The sequence below is a fragment of the Hyperoodon ampullatus genome (genome assembly GCF_949752795.1).
Source record: "Hyperoodon ampullatus genome assembly, chromosome: 10".
NCBI lineage: Eukaryota > Metazoa > Chordata > Mammalia > Artiodactyla > Ziphiidae > Hyperoodon > Hyperoodon ampullatus.
Window position 1 is genome coordinate 93,510,102 of NC_136923.1, and position 12,261 is coordinate 93,522,362.

Consider the following 12,261-nt stretch of genomic DNA (forward strand, 5'->3'; position numbering starts at 1 on the left):
TTCAGTAATCACAGCAAGATGGATGGGGAAACAGCAGAATGGTGGGAAGGTTCCAACAGGTGAGCTCCAGGGAGCTGGCTGCATCCACTCAGCACTGAGGGGCGGGAAGGAGCACAATATGCTGGTATGTGTAATACTCAGGTGTAGGAGTCAATGTCAGGAACTGCCAAGGCTCTGAGACTTTCCCCTGCTTGCAAGCTAGGTTAGCCTGCCATGGTTTCGTAGAAGTTGGAAGAAGATACAAGACTCCCGGGTCAGACACAAAAAACTTCATTAGTCATGACAATACTGGTTCTCCTTGGCTCCTAAGTCCCATGGGGGCAATTCAGAGGCAGGCCCAGGTGAACGGATGCTGTGCACCCAGTGGGCCTGTCACAGCTGAGGAACCTTAAGCTGTACCCGCTAATCTTCTTTTTTTTAACTGAAGTATAGTTGATTTACAATGTTGATTTATTTTCTAGGATACAGCAAAGAGATTCAGTTATACATATATATTCTTTTTCATATTCTTTTCCATTATGGTTTATTACAATATATTAAATATACTTCCCTGGGTTATATAGGAGGACCTTTTTGTGTGTTCTATATATAGTAGTTTATATGTGCTAATCCCAAACTCCTAATTTATCCCTCCCCTGCCTTTTCCCTTTGGTAACCATAGGTTTGTTTTCCATGTCTGTGAGTCTGTTTCTGTTTTGTAAATAAGTTCATTTGTATCTTATTTTAGATTCCACATATAACTGATATCATATGGTACTTGTCTCTGTATGATTTATTTCACTAGTATGATAATCTCTAGGTCCATCCATGTTGCTGCAAATGGCATTATTTCATTCTTTTTTATGGCTGGTATTATATATATTGTATATATATACAATATTCTATTGTATATATATACACCACATCTTTATTCATTCATCTGTCAATGGACATTTATGTTGCTTCCATGTCTTGACTATTGTAAATAGTGCTGCTGTGAACACTGGGATGCATGTATCTTTTCGAGTTAGAGCTTTCTCCAGATATATGCCCAGGAGTGGGATTGCTAGGTCATATGGTAGTTCTATTTTTAGTTTTGTAAGGAACCTCCATACTGTTTTCCATAGTGGCCGCACCAATTTACATTCCCACTAACAGTGTAGGAGGGTTCCCTTTTCTCCACACCCTCTCCAGCATTTATTATTTGTAGGCTTTTTAATCATGGCCATTCTGACCGGTGTGAGGTGATACCTCATTGTAGTTTTGATTTGCATTTCTCTAAATTGGCAAAGTTGAGCATCTTTTCGTGTGCCTATGGGCCATCTGTATGTCTTCTTTGGAGAAATGTCTATTTAGGTCCTATGGCCATTTTTTGATTGGGTTGTTTTTTTGTTATTGAGTTGTTGAAACCCCTAATCTTATAACCCCAAACTTGCCCAACCTTTACCCTTGAAGGAGATAGGACCCTTTTTTTTTTTACCCTAGTCAGGAAACAAATCTGCCTTTTGCCCTGGAGAGACCTCTATCTTTGCTAAACCACATCCTTCTGGGATAGAAAATGTCACAAGATATATAGAAACACCATAGAAAATTGCCCTCAATAATGTCCACCTGTAGGAATGAAGTTCTGGGCTCATCTTTTTGTTTGTAGTTGGATGTAGACCTGTCAGCTGGCTACACAGCCCTTGGCTCCAATTAATACCTTTCTGGACCAAGGAAGCAAACAAAGGTCTTAGAGTTGGATGGACCTGGATTAGAATCTTAGCTCTGTCATTTAATGACCAAATTACTTGCCTAGTATCTCTGACTCTCAGTTTTCTAATTTGGAAAAATGGGCCAATGATACTCACCTGAGTGTTGTTATGAGGATTAAAATACATAATAGATATAATTGTCTGGATAAGTGTTGATTGATGACCTAATATTCTTTGAATTTTACTGAAAAAAAATAGCATCCTGGTTACCCAAACTGTAGGAACTTATAAATGCTTTTTCTGTGATTTAGTTCTATAAATTAGAGGGGGTGAGTAAGGAATAGGAGAAGGTCTTTGAAATTCCCCAATGCAAAATCACTCATTTGTGCCCCTCAGTAACTCCTGGGGCAGCTCTCAGATCCTAACATTTCAGTAACTCTCCAGATTGGAGAACAAGTCATCTCAGCTTTTAGGTCTCTTGACTCAACTTACTGATGACCACCCACTTCTCCCTCCTGCGGTGCCTGCCTCAGCCCTTCTCTCTTAGCGAATTTAGGTTCTCTACCCTCAATTCTGCATCATAATCACCCCTTCCTATAATATCATAGATTTCCCTAGGGAACTCCAACCAAGTATCTCTCTAAACCTGTTTGGGGCATAATTTTTTCTGGCTGCTCCAAGCTTGATAGATAAAGAAACACTAAGTAAAGACTAGAAACCTGTACTTTATAAAACAATACTAAAACAGATGCCTTAATTATAGGAGACCAAATAATTTGTCGCCATTGCTTCATAAGATTATTTTTGCTTTGTTGGTTCCCAGACCAGAAATAGCTGCAGGGCCTCAGGTGTATCTTTTGTGTTTTTTCATCCTAGATGAGCCAAGATTTATCACTTTATTAGTGAGAATCATCAGGAAGAGGGAATTGGGTTTTGCTGCAGACAAGGAAATTAGAGGCAACAGTTAACAGTTGAAGTATCGCAGCAGATTTTGCAAAAATACTATCTTGCCATCTAAACTGGTTCTCAAACTTTATCGTGCAGGAGAATCACCTAGAAGTCTTGTTAAAACTGACTGCTGGGGCCCATCCCCACAGTTTCTGATTCAGTAGGTCCAGGGTGGGACCTGAGAATTTACATTTCTTATAAGTTCCCAGGTGATGCTGACAGCAGCTGCTTCAGGTCCCACACTTTGAGAACCAGGCTCCAAAGCAGTGATTCTCACCCCTGGCTTTACATTACAATCACTTGGGGAGCTTTCAGCAAGTACTGCCTGGTTCCCAAGCCCCTGAGATTTTGACTTAATTGGCCTGGGGATGGGCTCTGGGTTTTGAACAGCCTCCCAGGTGATGGAATACAATACCAGGATTGAGAATCACTGCACCTCTAGAAATTGCCCAGAAATACATGCTCTTCTCTCACTCCCAGCTCAGCAACTCAGGAGAAAAATGGATGGATATAAACAAGTGATTATTACAAGCCTTGTTGGATGTAAGCAAGTCATTTGAAAGCCAACTGGAAAGTGAAGGAAGAGCGTCTGAGCTGCTGTGTGTTTCTGCCAGTCAGGTCTGCAGATGGCATCAGCTCATGGGACCCAGTGTAGAATGCACTGGGTCTTCTTCAGTTGTAAAATAATCGACTCCGTGGTCCCTCCCCACTTCAACAGTGGGACCCAGTGTAGAGTGCACTGGGTCTTCTTCAATTGTAAAATAATCGACTCCGTGGTCCCTCCCCACTTCAACAGAGGGGCCCAGTGTTTGGATTTCAGTCCAATGAGAGTAGAAAATAGGCAAGCTGCTCCCTGGGTGTGGTGACTCTCCTGGGACCCTGACGGGGTGGGAAGGGTGCCATTTGGTCACAAAGTCTCATTTACAAAGGGCCTCTTATTATTATTATTGTCGTTGTTGTCATTTTAAAAGAATCCTCTACAAAAGAATAGTATTTTCTCAAATCTTGTTACCTGTCCTCAGCGTGTAAGTTTAGACTAGTTGTTCTCCACGCTGACTGCACATTAGAATCACTAGGAACACTTACAAAGAGAACCTATCTCCACGCACGGTGACCAACTAGTCCCAGATTCTCAGGACATTCTTCATTTTAGCAACGTCCTGCATCCTGGGAACGTCTCAGTCCCGGACAGACAGGGGCAGTTGGCCACCTTGCCCCACCCCAGAACCATTAAGTCAGAACTTCTGGGAGTGGGCCCTGGGCATCAGGATTTCAAAATCCCCCAGGGATTGTAATGTGCAACCAGGGTTGAGAACTGGAGGGTTTTAGATTAAATGAAGTTGTGCGCAGTGTGGTGTTTTGGTGCTTTCTGGAGCCCCGATAGCCTCAGGGTATATTAGTGGTGTGTGTGTGTGTGTGTGTGTGTGTGTGTGCATGCGTGCATGTGGGCGCGTGCACGCGCGCGTGTGTGTGTACATACTGGGAGATTTTCAAGTGGAGAGGAAATGGACTTCCTCTCCGTACCTGTGATTTCAGGGTCATTTTCTCAGGACTGTTAAAACAATTGTGACATTTCAAGTCTCACAGAAGCTGTGTCTTTAGCAACCACATCATGTTTGATCATCTGAAAATGCTCAGCATTTGTGGAGTGTGGCACCAAGGGGTTCCTACAGCTCAACTTACTAAGCCCTTCAAAAGTGCTCAGAAGTGGGTGTGGCCAGCTGTTTCAGTTCTGTTGGCAGGAACAGTGGAGGTCACCCTTGGCGATGCTGGCAGTCTCATAAGGAAAAGCCCCTTTCCACTTCTAGGCACATTTTAAAACTGGTGATAAGCTGTGACTTAAATTAAAACAACAACAACAACAAAAAAAGCAACTCAGAACAAATAAAGCTACAGAGACAGTCAAGCGGGCAAGATGAAATATGTAGCCCATAAGATGGTGAATGATGCTCTTTCAGGGATGATTTCGGGAATGTTCTGCTTTTACAAACCACTAATTCCATTTTCATGGGAGCAAACCAGGAGGCCTCAGGCTGAGCACCCTTTCTGCAGTGTAAGAACTGTCTCACGCTCTTCTGGCAAAGGGAAAACATTCACCTAGTTGTTCGTGTACTACACGTGTGATAGTGTGTTTCATTCCATTGTCTAGAATGAAAGGGGCCCTGCCCTTCCTGCTGAAAGATGCCGGTGTAAGGAAGGCACCCAGGTGAAGGACCAGGATCAGGTGCCTGACCTAACTTCCCGGTCCACCCACCCCCCAGACCAGCTCCCTTGGGAAGCCCAAGGAGGTGGGGCTGTGGGGCAGCCAAAGTGCAGGCAGTCAGCACCCAGAAAGCAGAGCATGGGAAACAGGGCTCTGGCCCCAGCAGTCAGGACATTCTCGTCCACAGAACAGCTGGCCAACGGGTAGGGCAGGAGGGCCAGGCAAATTATTGCTTCTGGTGGTTTCTTCCCTCTGGATGAGAGAAATAATCATTTCTTTGGAGGAAAGTGAAAAAAATGAGTTTTAATTGGTGACCATCCAACCCCCAAAAGCCTAATTTTTTAAAAAAGCAGCTGACCCGTGCCTCCGGCAACACGTTTTGGTATTCCGGTTTCAGATGCTGAGACCTGGAGTGACAACATGGTACAATGAAAACAGCAATGAACTTGGACATCGAAGACTAAGAAGTAGCTTCCTCAGGGGGTCACCTGACCTCTCTCTAGAGCAAATAGGTTTCATCTTGGCTCACCAACCCATGTTCCTCAAGTTGGGGCCAAGCTTGACTGAAAGGAATGCCCTGGTCCACCAGGCACGCAGCCCAACGTGGTGACCGAGAGTGTGGGTGCTGGAGCCAGACCACCTGGATCAGGTTCCCAGCCTGCCACTTACCTGCCGAGTGACCTTGGGCATGTCACTTAACCTCTTTATGCCTCAGTTTTCTAATCTGAAAACAGGGATAATCATTCTACCCACCTCATGGGATAGTTGTGAGGATTAAATGGAAGGATGCCTAGAAACTGCTCACAGCAGAGCCTGGTACAGAGACGTGTCCCATGTTAGCTGTTCTTATTCATTAGAGCGAGTAGGCTTGTTCAGAATAATATGGAGAAGGACCCACAGCGTGGGACATCTTGAGAGCCACGGAAAGAATGATGAGAAATATTGAAATTAGTTGCAGGAAGCAAGCTTTTTCCTAGCAAGGAACTGTACAAAAATGCATGCCACCATCGGGTCCCCCTGGCTAACATGCAAAATGTCATCTGTGCGCAGCAAACCCATAATCTTTTTCCTTCTTTTGGCTTCCCTGTTGCCACTGATCACGCTACTTGTAGTGCACATGAAACAGTGCCCGGTACATAGAAAGTTGTTGGTAAAAGTCAGCGGCTATTGTGGTGGTGGTAGTAGTGATTGCTTTTAATATTAATACTATCCCTAATCTGGATAAGAAATAACACCTGACAGCAAAGAGGGGATTAGATGATAGGAGGGAAAGTACTTTGCAAACCTGAAAGCATTTTACAAAACTAAGGTATTATCCCCATGCCCCAGTGAAAGTGATTAATTACACAAATATTTGTGAAGTGCAAACCACACAGCTCTATTTTGTGGAGAAGGAATTAATGGTGTTACCTTATCTGAACTTTGATTCTAACAGACTCTCCTGCTGGCTAGTGAAGAATGGCTGGCAGCAGCCTTCCTCGAGGCTGAGAGAATTTTTTTTTTTACATCGTTATTGGAGTATAATTGCTTTACAATGGTGTGTTAGTTTCTGCTTTATAACAAAGTGGATCAGTTATACATATACATATGTTCCCATATCTCTTCCCTCTTGCATCTCCCTGCCTCCCACCCTCCCTATCCCACCCCTCTAGGTGGTCACAAAGCACCGAGCTGATCTCCCTGTGCCATGTGGCTGCTTCCCACTAGCTATCTATTTTACATTTGGTAGTGTATATATGTCCATGCCACTCTCTCGCTTTGTCACAGCTTACCCTTCCCCCTCCCCATATCCTCAAGTCCATTCTCTAGTAGGTCTGTCTTTTTTTTTTAATTTTATTTTATTGAAGTATAATTGATTTACAATGTTGTGTTAATTTCTACTGTACAGCAAAATGATTCAGTTATACATATATATTCTTTTTCATATTCATTTCCATTATTTTTTTTATTAGTTTCTGCTTTATAACAAATTGAATCAGTTATACATATACATCCGTCCCCATATCCCTTCCCTCTTGCGTCTCCCTCCCTCTCCCACCCTCCCTATCCCACCCCTCCAGTCGGTCACAAAGCACAGAGCTGATCTCCCTGTGCTATGCCGCTGCTTCCCACTAGCTATCTACCTTACGTTTGGTAGCGTATATATGTCCATACCTCTCTCGCGCTTTGTCACAGCTTACCCTTCCCCCTCCCCATATCCTCAAGTCCATTCTCAAGTAGGTCTGTGTCTTTATTCCTGTTTTACCCCTAGGTTCTTCATGACATTTTTTCCCCCTAAATTCCATATATATGTGTTATCATACGGTATTTGTCTTTCTCTTTCTGACTTACTTCACTCTGTATGACAGACTGTAGGTCCATCCCCCTCATTACAAATAGCTCAATTTCATTTCTTTTATGGCTGAGTAATATTCCATTGTATATATGTGCCACATCTTCTTTACCCATTCATCCGATGATGGACACTTAGGTTGTTTCGATCTCTGGGCTATTGTAAATAGAGCTGCAATGAACATTTTGGTACATGACTCTTTTTGAATTATGGTTTTCTCAGGGTATATGCCCAGTAGTGGGATTGCTGGGTCATATGGTAGTTCTATTTGTAGTTTTTTAAGGAACCTACATACTGTTCTCCATAGTGGCTGTACCAATTCACATTCCCACCAACAGTGCAAGAGGGTTCCCTTTTTTCCACACCCTCTCCAGCATTTATTGTTTATAGATTTTTTGATGATGGCCATTCTGACTGGTGTGAAATGATATCTCATTGTAGTTTTGATTTGCATTTCTCTAATGATTAATGATGTTGAGCATTCTTTCATGTGTTTGTTGGCAGTCTGTATATCTTCTTTGGAGAAATGTCTGTTTAGGTCTTTTGCCCATTTTTGGATTGGGTTGTTTGTTTTTGAGCTGCATGAGTTGCTTATAAATTTTGGAGATTAATCCTTTGTCAGTTGCTTCATTTGCAAATATTTTCTCCCATTCTGAGGGTTGTCTTTTGGTCTTGTTTATGGTCTCCTTTGCTGTGCAGAAGCGAGGCTGAGAGAATTTAACCTGCATGAGGTTCCCTACAACAGCTGAGATCCCAGCAATTCATCATTGTAATGTTTACTGAATCAGGCAGTTGACATGGCCCTGTTGTTTACAGCTTGTTTAAATACCTGGAAAAGAGAACAATGAAGCCTGAGCAGTGTGAGGACCTGCTTGGTTCCCATCAGTGCAGCCTGGTGCAAGGGAAGGGGTGCAGATGGGGAGATGACAGGCAGGTCTCAGTGAGCCCCCAGCCTGTGCCCTTTCCCCGGGTATGGGCCACCTCCAGCTCGGCTTTGTGCCGAGCAGACACTTGACACTGTGCCAGACGCTATCTTGGCAGCTCCTTAAGCTGAGTAATGAGACTTGGTTTGTTAGGAGCCTTTAATTACCAGCCTAATGTACAAAAACATTTCTCTCTAGAGACGTTCACGCAAGCTAAGCCTTTGTTCACCAAGAAAGCAAGCTGCTTCCTCTTCTGGCAAAGAAGATATGACTCCAGGGTGAGATTTCTCTCTGGTGAAATCTATCCTGCTCCAGCCATGATCCACCCACATTCTTGCTCCCCTACCCAACAACCCATGTAGCAGAGTGTCTGACTGTGTCTGCTGGGTGACTGTCCCCTTGCTTCCCCCTTATTCTGTCTCTATCGTGGACAGAATGACTGTATTTGGAACCAGTCTCTCTAGGATGGATTGATCCCTCTATCAATTCCTCATTATTAAACCCAAGCAGGCTCCTGACAGTGATGGGAAGCTAATGAGCTTGCTCTTTCATTCTACAGGATGACCATTAAGACATTATTCACTCTCCTGAAATCTCCAGTCCTCAGCACCCCACAAACCCCCCAAAAGAGAACTTTGTCTATTATGGTACAAAGAGAATAAATACCATCAGACTGCATGTCCTGGATTTCCTGCTCACAATGTCTCATTCCTGATGCAACTGCTCCCTTTGCCCCATCCTTCCTCTGTCTAAAGCCATCTCCCCATCTACACCCCCTCCCCTGCCTAAAACTATCCCAGCATCAGGATCACACCCCCTCCTATGCTTTCACAGCTATTAAAATACATAAATGTCTCCTCTCCTTTATCTCCCCCCCACCACAACTCTCTCCTGACTTCATTTCATCACCATCAAACATGTGCTTCTTTCTCCAACGTGAAAGATCCATTATTTAGATGAAATATGTATCACAATTTTACATACTATCTCATTGATGCTTCACGGGGGGGAGGGGTGACTTAGCTTGACTAAGCATTAAAACAAGCCAAAGAAACCTCCCTCCCTTGGTCTTGATCCTACGTCACCTCTAGAGATGGTCAACCTTCTTTAAAAAGACTGCCTACTCCCACAGTATCAATTTCCTTCTCTCTCCGTCAATCCGAAGTCCTTTTAATTTGAACCCTATTCCCAACACTGTAATCAAACTCTTGCCAAGGTTACCAAAGACCAGATTCAATAGACATGTCCAGCCCTCACCTTGCCTGACCTCCTCCAGCATCTGCCACGTTGATCCATTCTTATGGACCCACTTTCTACCTCTGGCTTCTGTGATATTAACACCTCCTGGTTTTCTTCCTACCTTTTAGCCCTCTTCCTCCAATGACCAACTAACATTTCTAACCATCTCTCAAAAACTGGTATTTCCAAAGTTTCTGTCCTAGGCCCTCCTTTCTTCTCACCTTTCAATTCTTTCTTGGCAATATCTCTCCGGCTGATCTCACCCATTACAATCTGTATGCCAACAACTCACAAATTACCAGTCCAGCCCTCTCTCCTAAACTGCAGACCCATGTATCTGAGTGTCATCCATGTATTAATATCTGCATATCTTGCAGGTTCTACAAACTCACTGCTTCTAGTATATCTGTTAAGTTTTAGTTGCTGATAGCAAGAACATTCTAGATATTTTAAGCAGAAACATTCTAGATATTTTAAGGGCTTCTACAGGGAATTGCATGCTTAAGCATTGTTGGAAAGACTAGAGAAAGTTCCAGGCGAGGTGTCCAGGAATGACACCCAGAATAATGCTGCAGATTTAACCCTCTAGGGGAAGTGCTATCTTTGCCACAGCAAGAAGCTGAGGAATTAGAAGCCTGTTGTCCCAAATGCAAGCTTAGCTCTGATGCATCTGGCAGGCAGCTGTGGTCAAAATCACTTGATTCAGAGGCTCTTACAGCTGCTAGATTTGAATCAGCCAGATGGATGCTTTGGACTCTGTCACCTCTGCTCTGAATTCAAGATTCATGTGAGTGTAGCCGATTGATGGACCTAAACCATGTAGCTTTTGGCTGTCTAGACTCTGGAGTACAGGATGGGCCACCAGAAGGAGTGTAGAATAGAGGTCAAGTGACTCAATCTACTGTATCCCTGACAACAAAGAGCTCATCGTTTCCCAGCAGACGCTTCTCTCCTAAGGTCCTGTATTTCTGTAAATTTCACTCCCTCTACCCAGTTGGTCAAGTCTGAAACTGGGAGTAATGCCCCTACGCCATTCTCCTCTGATCCATATCCAATTCATGCCAGTTCTACCCCAAATATCTTGTAACTCCATTTACTACTCTCTGTCCCAGGCATCCATCATCTCTCAACTGACCTACTATTAACAGCCTCCTAACCCCCTGACCAGTCTCTCTGCCTCCAACTCTGCCATTTTCTAATGCATTCTCCACAACATAGCCAGAGAAATCTTCGTAAAATATAAATATGAACATGACACTTTTCTCTTTAAAAACCTCAGTGGCTCATTTAACGTGTGTCATCTGCTCTAGCTGGTAATTGCCATGAAGGCAGGTACTGGGTCTCACTCACAGCCATATGCGTCCCCAGAACCTTGCACAGTGCCAGCACAGAATAAGTATTATCGTTTCTATGGCAAAAGATGTTGCTCTTCCTCCAGGCACACAATCCCATCCTCATGTGGTAATTAGCCAGGTTTCTTTCTGCCTGGTCTTAAGCAGTAACTTAGCAAGGGAAGCACAGTGTTGAACAATATAAGTCAATTAGCAGTGTTAGCAATATGAGCATCCTTGCTGTTTGAAATCAGTCTTTCAAGATAAAGTTGCCTCTTAGAGATGAATATACTGTGATAAAAAAAAGTTTGAGGAAAGTGGAGGGTCAAATACTCCTTCTTCTCACCCACTCTATTTTCTTGTGCTCTAACACTCCCTCTCTTTTATCCTTCTCTACTTGCTCTTTTTTTGTTTGCTTGTTTTCATTCCACATGGTTTCTTTTCTCTCCCCTACACCTCCCTTCTCATTTAATATCCACTTTCCTGCAGCCTAGTGGAAACCTACAGGGCCTTCCTTTTGGCCCCAATCCCCTATAAACACGGACTTCCATGTCAAAACTTGCACTGCATGAGTGAGGATTTACTTAGTGCTTCCTCTGTAAAACACTCTCCTCCCAGAATTGTTTTCCTCTGGAATCTTTGCCCCACGCTGCAAGATTTCACTGAGAGCCAGGATTCTGCCAGCCCCATACCGTTGTCTGCTACTGTGGAAGTTCCTCTTTGCCAGTGTTTTTTGGAAAATCTTTTATTAACTTTCCAAAGTTATTCTTGGAATCAGATTCAGAATGTCCCTGGAGGAATAAACAGGCTGCAAACAGACTTCAGAAGAAAACAGCAACTTTATTCAAGGTAGTCTTACTTTTACATACATCAAAACAGTACCACACCAGCGCCATGACAGGAAGCACACAGACATGTGGACCATAGCGTGCCTGAAGGGGAGGGTGGGTCCTGAGATGTATTCACATTGCCCTCCCCTCGGGAAATCGTGTTCCTCAATCTCCTGGGTTGGATCACTGTCTCTGGCTTCTTAATGTTGTTTCTTGGGCTTTGGGTTGGATGCCGCTCCAGGAGGAGGTGAGCGCAGGCACAGAAGCTAAGGAATGCCAAACGCTGAAGCTGAGCTGCTTCCCTTAATGGCTGGAACGATATCTTGAATCCTATCTCTCAGGCTCCCACCTGCAGATCCCTGTGATTCCCTTTTTCCTCACCCTTCTCAGGCCTTGTGTTGTTATTGGCCATCTTAGCAGTGTGTCAGCCCAGACATTTAAATGCTGCTGAGTTTTACCCAAGCTCATCTAGAGGAAGACACTCTATATCTGCGTCTGATAGTGACTTCTTTTTCTCCATTTCTCTGGACTGTTTTTCTAGAGAATAATAGCTCACATCTATTGGGGGCTTTCTAGGAGACTCAGTGTCTCAGCTGCCCAAAGTGCTCTATATGAATTAATTTGTTTAAGCATCACACCTATGAGGGAGGGGGCTCTGATCTGTCCTGTTTTACAGACAGGAGAGCTGAGTAGGGAGAAAAACTAATCTGCCCACAGTCGCACAGCCGGGAAGGGTGAGAGCTCAGATCAGAACCCAGGTGGTCTTGTGCCAGAGCCCCCAA